Source organism: Balaenoptera acutorostrata, chromosome 9 (assembly GCF_949987535.1).
Source record: "Balaenoptera acutorostrata chromosome 9, mBalAcu1.1, whole genome shotgun sequence".
NCBI lineage: Eukaryota > Metazoa > Chordata > Mammalia > Artiodactyla > Balaenopteridae > Balaenoptera > Balaenoptera acutorostrata.
In genome coordinates this window covers 62,195,429-62,215,690 of record NC_080072.1, presented here as the reverse complement: position 1 = coordinate 62,215,690, position 20,262 = coordinate 62,195,429, and the positions used below count along the sequence as shown (strand labels likewise).

At 39.8% G+C, this 20,262-nt stretch overlaps 2 long non-coding RNA genes across 3 annotated transcripts in view; both read left to right on the top strand.

Annotated features, from left to right (window-relative positions):
• Positions 1-367: 367 nt before the first annotated feature.
• Positions 368-4,585, top strand: LOC130708791 (uncharacterized). Its single transcript, XR_009009156.1, has 4 exons — positions 368-545; positions 1,157-1,339; positions 1,442-1,489; positions 3,512-4,585. It is a non-coding gene; the product is annotated as an uncharacterized LOC130708791 (long non-coding RNA).
• Positions 4,586-4,637: 52 nt separating this feature from the next.
• Positions 4,638-20,262, top strand: part of LOC103016637 (uncharacterized) — a 95,799-nt gene continuing 80,174 nt past the window's right edge. For both annotated transcript variants that reach the window (XR_009009155.1, XR_451465.2), the window contains exons 1-3: positions 4,638-4,884; positions 5,337-5,532; positions 9,224-9,385. This is a non-coding gene — a long non-coding RNA (uncharacterized LOC103016637). The remainder of the gene's footprint in view (positions 4,885-5,336; positions 5,533-9,223; positions 9,386-20,262) is intronic.

Below are 20,262 nucleotides of genomic sequence, written 5' to 3'. Positions count from 1 at the left end.
TCTAAACTATCATTTATTGATGAACTTCTATGTGCCAAGTACTATATAAGAATTGTACCTATGTTATCTCATTTTATTGTTTCCTCAGCAACCCCTGGAAATAGATATTATGAGTCCAGGTTAGAGGTGAGGATTATAAGAACAGAGAGTTCATTCATTCATTTATTTATTTATTTATTTATTTATTTATTTATTTATTTATTTAACATCTTTATTGGAGCATATTTGCTTTACAATGTTGTGTTAGTTTCTGCTGTATAACACAGTGAATCAGCTATATGTATACATATATCCCCATATCCCCTCCCTCTTGCCTCTCCCTCCCACCCTCCCTATCCCACCCCTCTAGGTGGTCACAAAGCACCGAGCTGATCTCCCAGAACAGAGGAGTTTAAGTGACTTGCTGAGCTGCGGTTTGGAAATGTCCTCTTTGTATTCTGTTGTTTCATCCAACTCAGTGACCAGGCATGTGGCAGATGTCCATTGCTGAGTGGCAAGCTAAAGTTCCTGAATGTGAACCTCAGTTTAGATACCACCTGTTCTAGGTACCCTTCTGTACCCTAATGTTACCTCTTTGTTGCACATAAATCCTGCTCAGTCCTCTGTTACCACCCTTATCACTCTGACCTGTGATCTTCCACTAGGCAGGTCACTTTTCTAAGTCTGTTGAGTCGAGTAGATGGATTAGGCTCCTCTTCTGGTCTGAGCGGGCAGGGGTGGGAGGCTGGCCTGCTGGGCCAGCTTGGGAAGAAATGCTCCAGGAGCACCCAGGGCCGAGGCAGTTAATTTGCCCCAGTGGTGAGGAGGAAATTTCTTGTAAAAGCGAGCTCCCCTCAGAACAATGTGGCCTTTTATTTTTTAGCTTTGGAATGGAGCCTAGCTGTCCGTGGAAACAAAGAGAGGAGAGAATCACTGAACCAGTCTCGCACATAAAAAACTGACCATGTCTGTCTTTGAAGTCTCCTTTATGTCGTTTTGAAAACTTTGGATTATAGGGGTGCTTTTTCCTCTTTTTCTTCCTCAGTTCCTTACCCCACCCCAAATTTTTTTCAGAGAAAAGAGGGAACTGGGTGTAAGGGAACCTTTCTTTGAAACAGGGCAGAAGTCATTAATTAAGGCTCCCATTCATTCCTGCTGACACTTGCTCATCAATCAGATTTCCTCTTAGCATTCTGATGACCCTGCTGACCTGGAGTCCTCCATACTGTCTGCCAGACAGAATTGAAACTCAGACCACACACCAGAAAAGAGAGAGTGGGCCCTGGCTCCTGGCTTCCTGAGATGGAGGAGAAAGTGTCTGGGGACAAAGCTGGCTGGTCGGGAGCGCTTCGGAATTGAGGTGAAGGTGAATAAAGAAGATATTTTCCCTGCGGAAGCAAGTGTTGCTCACTTCACTGAAACAGTGATCTACAGTTGCCCTTCCCTTTCTCCCCCAATCCAGGGCCAGCCATGCAGCTCGGAGCCCGGCCAGCTGAGCCGGGGAAACGAGGTTAGCAGTTTCTCTCTGCCAACACGGCACTTCTGAAAGAAGTTAACAGCTCGAAGCCTTCTTTCAGAAAAGTACAGGGAGCTGTTCTGGAGAGGACAGTTGTGGGGATGGGTAGTCAGCCTGAGCTGTGGGACATTTATTGCATTACTTATTCATTTATTCACTCAATAGCCATTTACCTGGCACCCACTGTGTAGTAGGCATCACACTAGGTACTGAGGACAGAACTGTGAAAGAGGGAGATGCAGTCTCTCTCCTCAGGGAGCTTATAGTCTATCTGGGAATGTACCTGGGCCTTTTCTTCAAGATAAATTGGGTATTTAGGAGGACTGACTGTGGTCATGTGCAATTAGAATTCAATGGCTATGTGTTGGTCTCCTTCTATGTACTAGGCATACTGAATACCGAAATGAGAAAGTAAAAAAAAGTGTCCACATTCCACGTCCTCAAGGAATTAACAGAGTAGGCAATGGCAGACTGGTAAACAAGCTCATTAGTATTCGGTGTAATAAGTGTTATTACAGGTACATACAGGATTCAGAGGAAATAGAGACTAGTTTATTCCTCATGGAACTCCTTGGCTCTTACTCTGAGTGAGATGGGAACTGCTGAAAAGTTTTGAGCAGAGAAGTGACACAATCTTACACATTTTAAAAAGTTTGGAGAATAGATTTAGAGGACAAGGCAAGGGAGGAAATAGGGACTCTGGTTAGTAGTTTTATCGCATTAAAACAGGTTTGTTGTCTTGGACCAAAGAGCTAAAAACGTAGGTGTGGAGAAGAGGTTGGATTATAGATATTTGGAAAACACAGACAGCAGAACTTGGTGATGGATTCGATGTCTGGTATTAAAGAAAAGTGTCAATGTTGACTCCAAAGTTTTTGACCAGAGAAGCCAGAAGTTTGGAGTTTTCATTAATTGAGATAGAGAAAATTTTGGAAGTAGAGGTTTTAAGGGAAGATCAAGAGTTTGGCTTCAGACATGTTAATTTCAGATGTCTGTTAGACTTCTAAATAGAGTTATTTGATTAAGCAGCTGGATATTTAAGTATGAAAGTCAGGTGAGAAGTCTGGACTGAATTTATAAATTTAAGAATTGTCAGCCAGGCAGTTGTACTTAAAATCATGAGGCTGGATGAGATCACAAGGATATGAGTACATGAAGGAAAGAGAGCAGATCTAAGGGCTAGGCCCTGGGGTGTGCCAATGTTTAGAGGTCAGGAAGATAAGGAGAACCAGAAAAGGACACTGAGAAGGAGCAGTCAGTGAGATGAGGAGGTTTTCAGTTTCTTGGATTCCTAGTAAACATGATGTTTGAAGGAGGGAGGAACCAAATATATCAAATGTGTCTGATGGGCGTAGTAAACTATGATTAAGAATTAGTCATTGGATTTGGTAGTGTTGATTACTAAAGACCTTGATAAGAGTAGTAACTATGAAATGGTAGGAGTGAATTCTTGTTTGAGATGGATTCCCTAGAAAATACAAAGAGAGGAACTGGAGAAAATGAACACAAGACAAACCTTTCAAGAATTTTGCTTTACAGCAAATAAATAAATTAATATCTTTTAATAAATGGAAGAATTGCAGGTGTTTTTTATGCAGATGGGGATGATTTTATAGAAAGATAGTAATCAATGACATAAAAGAGAGAGAAGAGAATTACTGGAGTGATGCCCTTGATTATAGGGAGAGGAGAAAGAATCACTGTAGGAGTAGACAGGTTGGCCTTTGGTAGGAGGAGACTGTCCATTCACAGTCATGAGAGGGAAGGTGGAGAATGTGGGCACAGACACGTGTGAGGGCAAATGTGGTGATGCAGCTTCTGAAGTTCTATGTGAAAGGCAGCAATGATGGAAGAGGGGTGGAGGTTATAGAGAGGAAAACATATGAAATACTTATCTGAGAAAGTGGGAGAGTGAATGGATCAGGGAGACAATTCCTGAGCTCCGAGGGTCTGCTCAAGTTTAGGAGTCATGAACTTAATTCAAACCAGTCAGCATAGTTGTGTGTTTATTTCCAGCCAGGTTCAGCTGCTTAGGTGCCGGCTAGGAGAAGTGAAGAGGTGGATCTCGCTGAGGTTGGAATTTTTCAAGAAGAGTAAAATGAAGCGAGAAAGGAAAAGAGCACTGAAGGAGCATGTAAGGGAGAAATTATTATGTTGAATTATAGATGCTAAGCTGGATAGAGATGGGAGGGAAGCCACAGCAAGGTGCTATAGTGGGGAATAGTGAAAAGGAGTAGGATCTATAGATTGTAGGTCTTTGTGGGGTCAAAGACTTGTTGGAATTGGAATACCCAAACTGGAAAGATAAGAGGTGGTGGTGATCAGAATTGGCATGCTTGGAACTGAGATGAGGTAGAAGTTGCAACTCTTGGTAATAATAAGGTGTAGGATATGACTATGGGGATGAGTGATTACGTTGGGGTATAAGACAATATCACTGGAGGGGATGAGATCAAGGAACACAAAAGCCAGGACATGGGGAAGAACAGCTATATGATTATTGAAATTATGTCTCAGTGAAATTATTGAATTATAACTGAGAATAAAAGTGAGATACAGTCTCCAGGAAATGAAAGAGCATGACTTAAAAGTCAGTAGGTGACAGCAACAATGAAAGGGTAGAGGGTAGTATGGTCTGGCAACATTATTCAAAGTTGGGAGTTTTAGGAGGAAAGGGTAAGCGTGGTCACGAGACACTAGGATGGGAAAGGAGAACATTTACTTCACCTGGGTCTGTGGTACAAGGAGTTTGGAGGTAAGACAAAAACCGCTTGAGAGCATTGCTGGGTAAGCAGCGCCCTGCCAAGAGAGTCAGATTTCTGTTAGAATAAGAAGGCAAAGGGACAGTACAAGATTGAGGATATATAGGATTTGCTGATGACTGCTCTGACTTTCAGAGGGATACAGTGGTTGGGTCTCCTCAGGTATTTCCTGAAGTCAAAGGCATCAGAAAATTGGATATAGAGAGCCAAGTGGGGGATGAGAGCCCAGAGGATGAGGATGCCCTGACCACAGGGTGTCTGACTTAAACAGGTATAAAGTGCATGTGAGATTAAGCTTGAAGGTCTCAAGGCAGTTAGTGGTGTGAGGCTGTGAGTGTTAGACAGGGGAAGGAGGGGGAGGTCAGGTCCCATCAGAAGCACAGAATTCTGAGAGAGGCGGTCTTGTCTGTTTCAACCCAGCCTCCAAAGCACTCTTCTCATTTATAAAGCACAAGGTGCTCTGAGGCTTTCTTTTTCTTTTTTTCTTTTTGATGCAGACCATTTTTAAAGTCTTTGTTGAATTTGTTACAATATTGCTTCTGTTTTATGTTTGGTTTTTTGGTCGTGAGCCACGTGGGATCCTATCTCCCTGACCAGAGATCGAACCCGCACCCCCTGAACTGGAAGGTGAAGTTGCAACCACTGGACTGCCAGGGAAGTCCCTCTGAGGCTTTCTTCTGACTTTGTTGGTGGATTTTTCTGGTGAAACTGGGTTGCTGTCACTTTTTAAAACCATCTGTGTTGATATTATATAATATAGACCTGCTTTAGCTCTCCGGATAAATTGGGGTCTTGGGAAGTGGCCTGGTTGGCCTGCCCCTAAATTTGACTCTAGGAATAATGAATAACTCAGTTTGGCTGAAGAGAATCACTGGATTAAAATAGAACGTTTGTGATAGGATATAACTGAGCCAGGATATCTTTGATTTTGAGATGTCTGGCAAAACACTAGGGAGTAACAGTTCATTGAATCTTAATATGTTCCTTGGGCCAGATCTGCTAGTGGTATACATGCCTTTCTAAAAATATACTTTTTGGACATTCAGATGAATTTTAATATAAATCTTGTTGCCTTGTAGCTCCTTGCTCAATGACGCTTTCATTGGTGGGCAGAGAGACAAGATAGCAGAGTAGAAGGACCTTTGGCTCATCTCCTCTCACAAGCACACCAAAATCACAACTAACTGCTAAACAACCATCGATTAAAAAGACTGGAACTGACCAAAAAAAGGTATTCTACACCCAAAGACATAAAGAAGAAACCACAGTGAAACGGTAAGAGGGACACACTCATTATTTAATCCAGTCCCATACCACTGGGTGGGTGACCCACAAACTAGAGAAAAATTATATTGCAGTTGTTCTCCCACAGAAGTGAGAGTTCTGAGTCCCACGTAAGGCTCCCCAGCCTAGGGGTCCGGCATCAGGAGGTAGAGCCCCCAGAGCATTTGGCTTTGAAGGCCAGCGGGGCTTGATTGCAAGAACCCTACAGGGCTGGGGAAATAGAGACTCCACTCTTGGAGGGTGCACACAAGGTCTCGCGTATTCCGGGACCCAGGGCAAAAGCACTGGGACGGCAGATACCACCTAGAACAAATTGTCCATTATTCATCTTTCAGTTTCAGACCTGAATTCACTGATGAATACTTAAGAGGAGAATGTTTTTGAGAATCAGACATTTTTGAAAGAAAAGATTGACTTCTAAAGGTCTTGAGCTACCTTTATAGATCAAAGGTGAAGCTTAGATTTCCTAACGTGAACATTTAATTTTAGCTGTGGTTTTCAGACTTTTTGACCACAACCCATGGTAGGAAATACATTTTTAAAATCATCACCCAACATACACACACATGCCTATATTCATGTAAAATTGAAACAAAAATTTCAGGAAATAAAAACGAGCAGTACAATTAAAAAATGAGCAGAGAACCTGAATAGACATTTTCCCAAAGAAGACATGCAGATGATCAACAGGCACCTGAAAAGATGCTCACCATCACTAATCATCAGGGAAATGCAAATCAAAACCTCAATGAGATATCACCTCACACCTATCAGAATGGCTACTATCAACAAACAAGAAATAACAAGTATCAGCAAGGATATGGAGGAAAGGGAACCCCTGTGCACTGTTGGTGGGAATGTAAATTGGTGCAGCCACTATGGAAAACAGTACGGAGGTTCCTCAAAAAATTAAAACTAGAACTACCATATGATTCAGCAATTCCACTCCTGGGTATATATCTGAAGAGAACGAAGACACAAATTTGAAAAAATATATGCACCCCTATGTTCATTACAGCATTATTTACAGTAGCCAATATATGAAAGCAACCTAAGTGTCAATCAATAGATAAATGAATAAAGAAGATGTGGTGTATATATACAGTGGAATACTACTCAGGATGAATGAAATCTTGTCTTGTGGCAACACGCATGGACCTAGAGGGTATTATACGAAGTGAAATAAATCAGACAAACCCTGTATTACTTCACTTCTATGTGGAATCTAAAAAACAAAACAAATGAACAAACAGAACAGAACAGAAACAGTCTCATAGATACAAAGAACAAACTGGTGGTTGCCAGAGGGGAGGGAGGTATGGGGATGGGTGAAATAGGTGAAGGGGATTAAGAAGTACAAACTTCCAGGGCTTCCCTGGTGGCGCAGTGGTTGAGAATCTGCCTGCTAATGCAGGGGACACGGGTTCGAGCCCTGGTCTGGGAAGATCCCACATGCCACGGAGCACCTGGGCCCGTGAGCCACAACTACTGAGCCTGCGCGTCTGGAGCCTGTGCCCCGCAACGGGAGGGGCCGCGATAGTGAAAGGCCCGCGCACCGCGATGAAGAGCGGTCCCCGCACCGCGATGAAGAGTGGCCCCCACTTGCCGCAACTAGAGAAAGCCCTCGCACGAACCGAAGACCCAACACAGCCAAAAATAAATAAATAAATAAATAAAGTAGCTATAAAATTTAAAAAAAAAAAAAAAAAAAAAGAAGTACAAACTTCCAGTTATAAAATAAACATGTCATGAGAATTTAATGTACAACATAGGGAATATGTATAATCAGTACTTCGTATGGTGACAGATGGTAAACAGATTCATTGTAGTGATTTTTTCATAATGTATGAAAATATTGAATCACTATGGTATACACCTGAAACCAATATAGTATTGTAAATAATTATACTTCAAAAAAATTTCAGAAAATAGTATTACTCTTACTTCAGGGGATGCCCTCTAATATTTTCTGTTCTGTTCAATTCTATTTTATTTCATTTACAAAAATGCTAGCCTTGACCCACTAAATTGATTTTGCAACAAATTAATAATTTATAACATAATTTAAATAGCTACTATAAATCATAGTCCAGGGAACAGTCAGAGTACACAGGGAAAGGCTCTGACTCATGAGACTGAAGAAATTCCACCTGTCTTAGCATTGTTAATGTTGGAAGAAGAGAGACCATGGAAGAGGTAGGGTAAGATAGACACTGGAGTCCTCATCATGCCCCCCCTACTTTAGGGTACAAGCTTGAGGTGTGTGTATGTCACATGTATGTGTACGAGTGTGTACCTGTACCACAGAAGTCTTCAGATAGGTATGAGGGAACGGTAAGAATTGGAACTAGTGGCCTGGGTGCAGTGCCTAGGGATGTTTCAAGTCTCTAGGAGAAGTTGTGCATTTGGGTTAGTACTAAACCTAACCAGAGTCAGGAACTGTATAGTGTAACAGTACCTGAGAATTGGTCTAGATAGATGGTGTAAGATAGCACTGCTGGTTCCCTTGGCTTGTAAAGAACACAAGGAATTTAAAAGTTTCTGCTTGGGTTGGTGATGGGGCTGGGATGTGCTGAGAAGCTTGGTGGACTAAAGAATAGGGCAGATAGCAATAGAAATTTTGCAACCACGGGCAAATGACTAATAGTTTGAACTTTAATAGCAGCAGACACTGATATGATATCCCCAAAGATCTGATGGGATCAACAACACCTCTGTGTGTACCAGTCTAGGGACCAGACATGAGGGTGATGCATAAGGAACTTCTGAAGAGATATGAGGGCCTTCCTCCCCAGCTGCCCCAGACCTGTGTAACCACCTCCTCACAGATACAAATACCGTTCCTGGGGTGGATTACAAGTAAGTGGAGAAAGCCAAAAGCCTGAGCATTTACCCCCAAGACATCAAGATACACGAAAGAGACTAGTAGTTGCCTTTTTGTGTCTGGCTTTGCTGTTCAGGACTAATGGTGGCTGAATATCTGACAGGTGATAAATGGCAACCGTTTATTTCCCTTTCTGTAGTCTGAGGGTTGGTAACCACTGCAGCTGGGAAGCCGCTGCCCAAAGCTGGGGTGAGGTGGGAGAGGGGGCCTCTGAAGATGCTTGGCCACAGGCAGATAGAGTTACACAGGGTTCTGCTTCCAAAGCCTTTGAAGGAAGCTCCTGCCTGTATGCAGACCTTTCTGACCAGCTGGTTTGATGCCTTTTCCTCCCTGGTTTTGAAGCATCAGAGACGGTGAGGGATAAGGGAAAATGCTTTCTTGCTGACTAGAGACCTAGATTGGAAGTCTGAATTATTTGGCTTCCACATTAAAAAAAAAAAAAAAAGCTCTAAATGAATTGTGAACAGAAGAACTGATGTGTCTCTTATCAGTCTGCTGCCTGTTGACTTTGGCTGGGAGATAATCACCATGGTTAACAAGGCTCTTGGCAGCCAGTTATTATTCATTCCTGACCATTCTCATTCACCATTGTTTTGGCGTATAAAACCCTGAAAGAATATGAAATCCCCAGTGCTCTGCTGCATTGTGAGTTTCTCTTTAGGAACCACAACATCCTTATCCTTTCCCCAGCTCTCTCTCCCTTCCTGCTCCCTTCCTCTCACCCCTACCAACTGCATGGGATAAGGAGGGGGCTGAGCAGGTGGCCTTCCAGACCTCATATCCTCACTCTACCCACAGGAGCTTTATGAAATGACCTACTGGGCACAATTTACTCCGAAGGGTTCCTCTGTGAAACAGTTGAAAACTACACGCTCTCAGATGTTCACGATCTCCAGCTACCAGCTCTGACAGGGGTGAGGCAGTTGCATTCAGGCTTCCTGTTCTCCACCCATTGCATAAGTAAGTACAAATCATTGTTAGACCTTGTTATCTGTCCTCCCCCGATCTGTGACACCAGAAAGAAGGTGAAGGAACCCTGGTGCATCCTGTTTGTACAGGTGTCTGACAGCTGATTGAATTCATTTTTTAAGTCAAGCCCCAAGTCTCTGAAGGTAGAGCTAATTTTCCTGTCAGGAAAAAGGTGGTCACTCAAGTTTTCTCAGGCTTGGTCCAAATTTTCTTTGGTCCCTGGGGTAGGTTTGAAGTGCCACAGATTAACAGTGTCCACGTTGTTCTGTTTCTTTAACTATCCTGGGCCACTTACTCAAATTCATGGTGGGAGGATACAAAAGGAGCAATAGAATTGGCTTCCGGCCTCCAGAGGTAATTTGCGCGTCGTCACGAGCTTCCTCCAACCCAGTTCCTTGCTCCCCGGTGCCCAGTTTGTCTCTCATTGATCCCTTGGCTCTCTTTAGTTGACATACTATTTTGGACTCATTTTCCATCACAATGTCATCATTTTCTTTTAAGATATATATATATATATATATATATATATATAAAGTTTATTTAACTTCAATTTCTGGATCCATACATTGCAACTGGGCCTAAAAGTGTTTCCGTGCCGAACCCCCCATTCCCACCATATCTTGAGGAATAAATCCTAGGGCAGCCTCCTGTCTGAATATTTTTGTCAGGGAAGAGCAACAAGAATGTGCACAATTAAGGAAAATCCAGAGGAGAGAGGAAAATTTCTGTCAGGAATGGGAAACTGGGCTAGTACATAAAGTTGTTAAATGTTACCAGGACCTGAGACAGGTGATCAAGACCCAGCTTTTATATTCATGGTGCTCATAGGCCAGTGGAGGGGGTATCTTCCAAAGCAAATAGTTCCAATAGTTTGTTCAATGTTTTAATAGATTTCATAACAAAAACCAAAGGAGAGAGTAATTGTTAGACTGTTAAGATCTATGAGAGCAAAGATCCTGTCTATCTTATTCACTGTTATATATTTTGAACTTAGCACAGTACCTGGGACATAATAGTATTTAATATGTATTTGTTTAATTAAATTGATTCAATTATACCAGGTATATCCAATGGCTTGATTGATTCATTCAATTATGTAGTCATTCATTTAATTATTTATTCACTCCTTAAATAGTGTTAGCTATTTTTAGGTAGTAAGGCAATTTATCACCGCTTAATTTGAATGCAGTTATCCTTCAATAACAGTAGGAAGAATTTTGATTAAATATAAATGAGAGTATGACCTTGGATACACCTACCCTTAATTGAACAATCATCGTGTGCTGATTCCTCACAAGATGCATAGTATTGTTCTCCATAGGCAAATAAGAAAATAGAATTTTATAGAGCTGAAATAACTTGCCCAGCTCATACAATGGGATTCAAACCCAGGTCTGTCTGCCTGACTCCAAAGTCTATGATAATTGCCTATCCTACACTGCCTGTGCTAGAGGGTGTGGAACCCTAATGTTAGGTCTTGGAGCAGTGGATGGATCTGGACCCAGGCAGGGCCAGGGCTGAGAGAAGAAGCCTCTTGGCAAAGGTTTGTAGGGCCTTGGAACCCAGGTAAAGTAGGCTGGATTCAGGAAACTAAAGTGCAAACCAGGGAACCATTTGCTAAATTTCACTGAAGGTCATTTTTAGGGTATACCTCTCATTTCCTCTTTTTGCCAATATCTTAACAACAGAGCTGCGGTGTGGTGTTGTATGAAGAATCTTAGACTTGGGCCTCCTTCTTTCTACTTGCTGGCTTTGAACATTTTGTCAAGTGGCCTCATCTCTTTGGATTTCTTTTTCCTCAATTTAAACATGGAGATTTTAACATTGGCTTCACTTTGTGACTAATAGGATAATATGAGAAACAGTTTGTGAAGTACCGCACTGTTTGGATGCTGGGACTCTGTATCCACTGAAGTCTTATTCTTATGTGTTACATTTTCTGTAAAACCAGGGCTTGAAACTGGTCTGTGGACAATAGGCCTGGAAAGCAGAAGTTGGTGGAATGGTGCATGTCAATGATTATAGGGCAATGGGGCATCAGTTAAAAATGGACTGCAACTTTCTTTGGGGGAGGTTGTGGGACTTAATGCAAAGTAACAAGAAATGCTCATAAAACAGCTCTTTATGCAGAGGGGAGCCAGTTTTTGCCTTGTTGCTAAGGTCCTGATTGTTTCCTGGCTGTTTTGTGTGTCTGTGTCAGGCCATTCTGTGTGTTCCTTTCAAAAACTTGGTGATATTGGCCTGCAGATAATTAGATCAGTGTCATCACTTTCACCGTCCCCTTTTTTATTCTGCTGGGACAATTTGCATCAAAATAGAAGTGGGTGATAGTCCTTTCCCATTAACAAGGCTTAATTTCTTACTGGGACACAACTTGGGGGAGTTATCACACATAGGGGCTTTGGAAAAAAGTCTCAAGTCGGTAAGTGAGTGAGCCTAATTTAAAGGGGCTTACAAGACCCAAATGTTCAGATAAGTCATCCACTTCCCAAACTGACCCTTCAAATCTTCCCCGCATGATATAGAAGAGCTTCATCTGGGGTTAATCAGGATGCAGCTTGTTCCAGAGAAATTTTTGGAAGCTCACATTCTGTAGTGAAATTGGTTCTGATGTTCATAAGCACAGATGTATATGATTTCGTAAGTCTTTCCTCAGTTTGGGGCTTATCAAAGAGCTAGACCTAATAAAAACCTCAGTTTGCAACAAAGCAATTTGGGAGAAAGACTCACGTAGTTGTCATTAATTTGCTGTAAAGCAATGGAGGTATGGTAGAAAGAGGATAGATTTAGGTGTCAATCAGAACCAGATTTAAATGTTAGCTTCACCGTGTACTAGTGGTGTGATCTCAATGACCCATACCCATGGCTTCATGGGGAATTCTCTGTTACCATTAAAAAAATTCTAGCCTGGTCTACATGTGGTTCCACATGTTTTACTGGCTCCAGCCAGAAGTGTGCTTTAGGAGCACATTTAAGAGCAATTTTGTAGAAGTCAGTCTGTCTTTTTTCGCAGCCACTCTGCTTGCACAAAGTCGTGCATGGGTTTAACAGCATGGGCCTCCCCGTCTGTAAGGCTGACCTACCTATCACTACAGCTGAAAGCCCAACTTGCCAACAGCTAACATGAATGCTGAGCCCCTTACTTCACACTGTACCCAGGGGGTTGATTAAAATGTCCCTTCCATCACTGAGGGAACACATTTTCTTTTCTTCTTTTTTTTTTTAAACAAATTTTCTCACTAGAATAGTCATTCTGGGTATAGATTTGCTTTCCTTCCCAAATGCTTCTGCCAGATCCATCATCTATGGACTTACAGAATGCCTTATTCTCCACCATAGCATCTCACATTTCATCGTTTTGTCCAAGGAAATAATGATTTACAGCAAAAGAGTGAGGCTAAGAGCTCTAGCTCATGGGAATCATTGTTTTTATTGTGCAATCACATATCTCATTATCCAGAGGAAGCTGGCTTTATAAGACAGTAAAATATCAGCTGGGAAACAACACTTTTAGAGGTTGGATGCTATCCTACAATTTGCAATATATGCTAATCTAGTGGCCAATATATGATACTGTTCATCTCATAGCTAGAATACACAGGCCTGGAAATCAAGGGGTTAAAGTGGGAGTTGCTCCTTTCATCACCTCAAAACTTAGAATTTTTTCTTCCCATATTTATGTATTTGGCTACTGCTGGTTTTAAAAGTATTAGTACTCAAAGAAAGTATGCTTTCATCAGGAAACATGCAATGGTTCCATTGAATTGGAAGTTGAGACTGTCACCTGGCTATTTTGGGCTCCTCATGTCATTGATCTAACATACAAAGAAGGGTGTGACTGCCGGGGCTGAGGTGATTGATTCTAATTTCCAAGGGAAAATTGGGCTGCTGCTACACAGTGGGGAAAAGAGAACAATGTCTGGAAACTAGGGGATTCTCCAGGTGTACTATAGTGACCCAATAAATGTAAGACTGCTAAAGCTTCAGACCCTTTAAGAATGAAGATTTGGGTCGTTCCACAAGATTATGAACCTTAATCAACTGAGGTAATGGAAGAAGGAAAGAGGAACATGGAAAGTTAGTGTGATAAAAAAAGTATAAACCTCAACTAGAGCATTGTGATCATTTATAGAAATGAGAATTATAGTAGATATTATTTCAGTCTTTGATTTTATGTGTATTTTAGTATAAGTTAACTATTTTGCCTCCTTCCTTTTCTCTTATTTTTTATGGAATTGTTTGTTGGGATTAACTTTACAATTTACTATTTAGGTTAAAAAATAATCAAGTGCAATTTTGACTGAACTAAAACAGAAGTTAACTTCATCCAGAGATGGATATGGTGGCTGTTGGGACTCTGTCTCCCCTTTTTGGGTGAGAATGTCATCCTTTGTATAAATGTTAGTTGCATTTTGTTAGGAGGCAGCCTGAGGCTGTTACTTCTGTTGTATGAAAATTTAAATATGCATAGAGAGCTTTGATTGGATACTGAGTAAAGGGGTATATTGTGCATTCTTTTTACTTACCTATTGTCTCCTAGATCTAAGCCCACTATTCTATATTCTGTACTGTGATGCTGGGGTGGGACTCTGCAAACTACTTTTCCTAGATTTCCTTGCTAGCTGGTTTCCTTCAGTTAGGTTGTGCCAATGAGAGGCACTGGTGGGAAATTGGAAAGAGAGAAGAGAGGAGAAGGGACTGCCTCCCTGTTTTCAGCTCCCTTTGGTGTCAGCTGAAATTTTGATAGTGATGGTATTGCATCTGTAGAGCGAGTTGGTTAGTATTGCCATCTTAACAATATTGTCTTCTGATCTGTGAACATAGAATATCTTCCATTTATTTAGACCTTCTTAAATTTCTTTCAACAATGCTTTGTAGTTTTCAGAGCATAGGTTTTGTACTTTTGTCAAATTCATTCCTAAGTATTCTATTCTTTTTGATGCTATTGTAGACAGAATTGTTCTCTTAATTTTACTTTTGAATTGTTCATTTCTAGTGTATAGAAATACAGCTGATATTTTATGTTGATTTTGTATCATGCAATCTTGCTGAACTAGTTTATTAGCTCTAATAGTTTTTATGTGGATTCCTTAGGATTTTCTATATATAGGATCATGTCGTTAGCAAATAGATACATTTCTGGCTTTCCAATCTAGATGCTTTTTATTTTGTTTTCTTCCCTAATTACTTTATCTGGACTCTCTAGTGCAATATTGAATAGAAGAGGTGAGAGTGGATATTCTTCCCTTTTTCCTCATCTTAGAGGGGAAAATGTTCAGTCCTTTACTGCTAAGTATATGATGTTAGCTGTAGGTTTTTTGCAGTTATAGATATTATTTTTGGACTTTATGCATAATTTCTTAGTGAAATTAATTTTCAGTCCTTTTATGACTATGAAAATATTGTTCATAGACTGACCCATGCAGTAGGTAGTAAAAGATCTATCGAGACTTGTGTCTGTGTATACATCTCACACACTGGAAATTCCCAGAAATAACTTTAAGAAAAGCTTATTTTCTCAATTTAGACTAACAGGGCTCTTGAAGCAGATGGCATTTTTGTCTAGAAAAACATAAGACTCTACCTCCATTTCCCTTTCAAATTATAGTTATTTAAGCATAAATAATTCAAACCTCCATTTAAATATTAGCTTACTTGTTCTGCCAATAGATTTAAGCAAGTAAATTCATTTCTTCAATGGAAAAATAGCAGTATAACAGGCTGTAACATAATCGAGAATATTGAAAAAGAGTAGGGCAGAGAGTCAAGCCATGGAGTTTAGATGGGGCTGAGGCTGGTAGCCTGGGATAGCATGGAAGAATCAAGGAACCAGAGGCCTCTATGAGGTGGAAAAACTTATGTAAAAAAAAAAAGAGGTAAACTAAAAAGTTGGAAAAATTGGAAGTTGTCATCAAAAAGTGAGATATTAGGGTTTAATATTTTAGAACTGAAACATTTTCACATTTGGATCAAGCCCAGGGTCTGACAAGGGTAGTGGGTGATTGAAGCGAAGCAGGTCTCTGTACTTTCCTTATTCCCTGGAACACTTGTCACCTTTCCCTTTGCCGTTCCTACTGGCCAACTTCTGCTCAGTCTTCAGGTATCAGGTGCAATATTATCTCAAAGAAGCCTTTGTTGAGAAAGTGTCTAAAACATGGAAATACAGCAAAAAGGTAATTCTATGTCTTTTCAGTGTCACGCTAAAAAACATTATCCAATAAATTTGTCTAAGAATCATCTGATAAAACTTTGTTATGGTTTTATTGCCCTGTAGAACATTAACTTAGCAGTCTTATTTTAGGATTCTATTTTTTTCACTGATTTTGAACTGATTTTGTTATCCTACTCTTTCCCTTACTTGTGAGTTAATTAAAATTAAGGCACCCAATTTTTAAGTATTTTAATGAGAATTATATTTTTAACATTTTGAAAATTATACTTCGAGTCTTTCTCCCCATCTTTCTATTATCTGTCTCTCCTTTCTGTTCTCATAGCATTCTGTGCTTACTCCATACATTGCATTTTATATCTGTCAGTTTCATTCATTTGAGGAATACGTATTAAATTCCTCCTAGGTGCCACATACAGTGATAGGTGCTCGTGATACTGTGTTGAACAAGTCAGACATGTCTAGCCCTCAAGGACTTTTTCTGTTGCACAGCCTTCTCCACTTACCAGAGTGCAAGTCTCCTAAATAAAGACTATATCTTAGCAGTTATGGTATTCTCAGTGTTTAGCATTGTGCTGGCCTACAAAAGTTGCCCAATAAATATTTGTTGGATAAGTGCATGGATAAATGTTTAACAGTGGAAATGTGGCATTCATAGAACTGAGATGCTAGTGTGTTAGATGTACTGTATCCTTGAACATTAAAGTAAACTAAGGCAATGGCAGGTATTAGAGTGGAGAGGCAGACTACAACTCAGTCTTCAGTAAATGGAGAGAAGTGACTGGCTTGTGACAAAACCTTAAATTACAGGAAATATTTACATGATTGGAAGAGGAGAAAGGGCTAGAACTGGCCCTGGGAATTGAATGAAATGCAAGGCAAAGTAGGATGCTTAGGGTAAATTTAAGTTTTCATTAAGGCAAGATGGTAGATGGAATTTGAGGGAAGAGTTGAAAGATGTCACGAGAGTTGTTTTCAATGGAATAGCTTTCTAGAAGGCCCTGAGGAAAAGTTTGGGTTGGAGGGATTGGGAACAGTGAGAGGTTGATTCAAATCAGAGGATGAATGGAGATGACAAATTTTGATCACAACTTAAAGTTTGATCATATAAAACTCTCTCTTTCAAGTTCTGTTTCATAGCACTTTATCTCCTGCTGCCCGGTCTCATGGTCATTCTACTCATTCATTGATGGTGTCAGACCCTGGCTTCCATGCCACTCTCCAGGCCAAGGTCTTTCATTATCCTAGTGACATTAGTGTCTACATGGATGAGCCATCCAAAACCTTTGTCTTTCTCTTTATTGAACTCTTTATCATATCTTTATTGAATGTTTTCTTTGTTCCATTTACTATAATACATAGTGGGTTGAGAATGATTTAAAAAAATCATGCCTCCCATCGTCATGAAACCTACTCTATACTGAGTGACATTGACATTCAATATAAATGCACAAGGAAATATACAATTGCATTTTTTTGGTACCAATGTTATGAAAACAGGTACTATGACAGAGAATAATGCTGGAATCTAATCTAGTTGGAGGGGCAATAAAAGAAAGTCTCTCTACAGAATTCATATTTCATCCAAGCATAGAAGAACAAGCAAGAGTTATCCAGACAAAGAATGGAGAGAATAACTGAAAAACTACCACATGGGGTACAACGTTCTGGTGAAAATAGTTCTGGCCTAGGAGACAGAGAACTTGAGTTTGATGAGAGTTTGATGTTCAGTTACACCTGGCTTGGATTGATAAATTGTCTTAGACAAGTCTTATTCCCTTTCTACATGTCAATTTCTCTGACTTTCTCTTTGGAATGTATGAGGAATTGTAATGGCAGATACACATTATTTTCATACTACTTTTATTTTAACCTCCTTTTAAGGAGTATGGTTACTGGATGGAAGGCCCTTAGTTCAGCTGAGGCCTTGATGGATTTGGAGAGGCAAATTCAGAGGTAGGAGTTAGAGAAAGCTGAACTATCCTTTATAATAAAAGGAAGATAATTCAGTGGTGGGTGGTGGGTGGGGACACACAGTTCAGGAAGGAAAAAGCCCACTTTGGAGGTTATATGGTGTGAATAGAGAAAACTGACCTGTTATGCACAACTGTTCCTCCTTTTTTTGATTCAGTACTGGATTCCAGACAGAAATTATCAGATTCTTCTGACAAGGTTCTCTGAGTAATTCTCTTAGAGAATTAACCCCTTTATCATTATGTAGTGTCCCTATTTATCCCTGGTATCTTACCTGTGTAAAATTAATATAGCTACTTCCACTTTTTTTGGTTAGTGTTAGCATGGTATATTTTTCTCCATCCATTTACCTTTAATCTATATGTGCTTTAATTTAAAGTGGGCTTTTGGGGAATTCCCTGGTGGTCCAGTGGTTAGGACTCGGCCCTTTCCTTGCTGGGCCCCGTATCCAATCACTGGTCGGGGAACGAAAGATCCCACAAGCTGCGTGGTGCAACTAAAGAAGAAAAGAAATCCACCAGAAAAAACAATAAAGTGGGCTTTTTTTGTGGATAACATGTGGTCATAATTTTTGACAATCTGTGTCTTTAAATTGATGCTTTTAGACCACTGATGTTCAAAGTAATTATTGATATAGTTGGATTAATATCTGCCATATTTATTACAGTTTATTATTTGTTGCCCTTGGTCCCTGTTCTTTTTTTTGTTTGTTTTCCACTCTTTTTCTGCCTTTTGTTGTCTTAACTGAGCATTTTATATGATTCCATTTTCTCTCCTTTCTTAGCACAGCAGTTATACTTCTTTTTTTACTTTTTTTAGTGGTTGCCCTTGAGTTTGCAACATGCATTAACAACTAATCCAAGTCTATCTTCAAATAACACTATATTGCTTCACAGGTAGTGCAAGGGCCTCATAATAACAAAATAATTCTAAATCTTCCTATCCCTTGTGTCATTGCTGTCATTCATTTCATTTATACATAAGCATATATAAGCATATAGATATACACATACATATGTATGTGTACATAAGCATATATAATCAAATACATTGTTGCTACTATTATTTTGAACAAACATCTGTTAGGTCAATTAAGAATAAGAAAAATTAAAGTTTTATTTTAGCGGCACTTATTCCTTCTTCAACACTTTTTCTTTCTTTTTGTAGATCCGAGTTTCTGGCCTATATTATTTTCTTTCTCTCTAAATAAACTTTTTTTAACATTTCTTGCAAGGCAGGTCTACTGGCAACAAATTCCTTCAATATTTGTTTGTCACATGAAAAGATGCTCAACATCAGTAATCATTAGGGAAATGCAAATCAAAACCACAATGAGGTATCACCTCACACCAGTCAGAACGGCCATTATCAAAAAATCTACAAACAATAAATGCTGAAGAGGGTGTGGAGAAAAGGGAACCCTCCTGCACTGTTGGTGGGAATGTAAATTGATACAGCCATATGGAGAACAGTATGGAAGTTCCTTAAAAAACTAAAAATAGAACTACCATATGACCCAGCAATCCCATTACTGGGCATATACCCTGAGAGAACCATAATTCAAAAAGAGACATGTACCACAATGTTCACTGTAGCACTATTTACAATAGCCAGGACATGGAAGCAACCTAAGTGTCCATTGACAGATGAATGGCTAAAGAAGATGTGGCACATATATACAATGGAATATTACTCAGCCATAAAAAGGAATGAAATTGAGTTATTTGTAATGAGGTGGATGGACCTAGAGTCTGTCATACAGAGTGAAGTAAGTCAGAAAGAGAAAAACAAATACCGTATGCTAACACACATATATGCGATGTTTAAAATACAGTATTGATGAAACTAGTGGCAAGGCAGGAATAAAGACGAAGACATAGAGAATGGACTTGAGGACACAGAGGGGGAAGGGGAAGCTGGGACAAAGTGAGAGAGTAGCATTTGCATATATGCACTACCAAATGTAAAATGGATGGCTAATGGGAAGCTGCATAGTACAGGGAGATCAGCTTGATGCTTTGTGACAACCTAGAGGGGTGGGATAGAGAGGGTGGGAGGGAGATGCAAGAGGGAAGAGATATGGGGACATATGTATATGTATAGCTGATTCACTTTGTTATACGGCAGAAACTAACACAACATTGTAAAGCAATTATACTCCAATAAAGATATTTAAAAAACTGTATGTATTTATTTCTCCTTCACTTTTGAAGGATAATTTTACAGGGTACAGAATTTTAGGTTGGTGGTGTTTTTTACTCTCAACACTTTAAATATTTCCCTCTACTCTCTTCTTGCTTTCATGATTTCTGAGGAGAAGTTGGATGTAATTTTTATCTTTGCTCCTCTATAGGTAAGGTGTTTTTTTTCTCTCTGGCATCTTTTAGGATTTTTTCCTTATCTTTGATTTTCTGTAGTTTGAAAATTATATCCCTACATGTAGCTTTTGTTTGTTTGTTTGTTTCTGGTTTTTTTGGCATTTATCCTGCTTGCTCTTCTCTGCTTTTTCTGAATCTTTTATATGGTGTCTAACATTAATTTGGGAGAAATTCTCAGAAATTATTGTTTCACATATTTTTTCTGTTCCTTTCTCTCTTCTCCTTCTGCTATTTTCATTACTAATTTTACACCGTTTATAACTGTTCCACAGTTTTTGGATATTCTGTTCTGTTTTTTTCCCTCAGTGTTTTTTTCCTTTGTTTCTTAGTTTTGGTTGTTTCTCCTG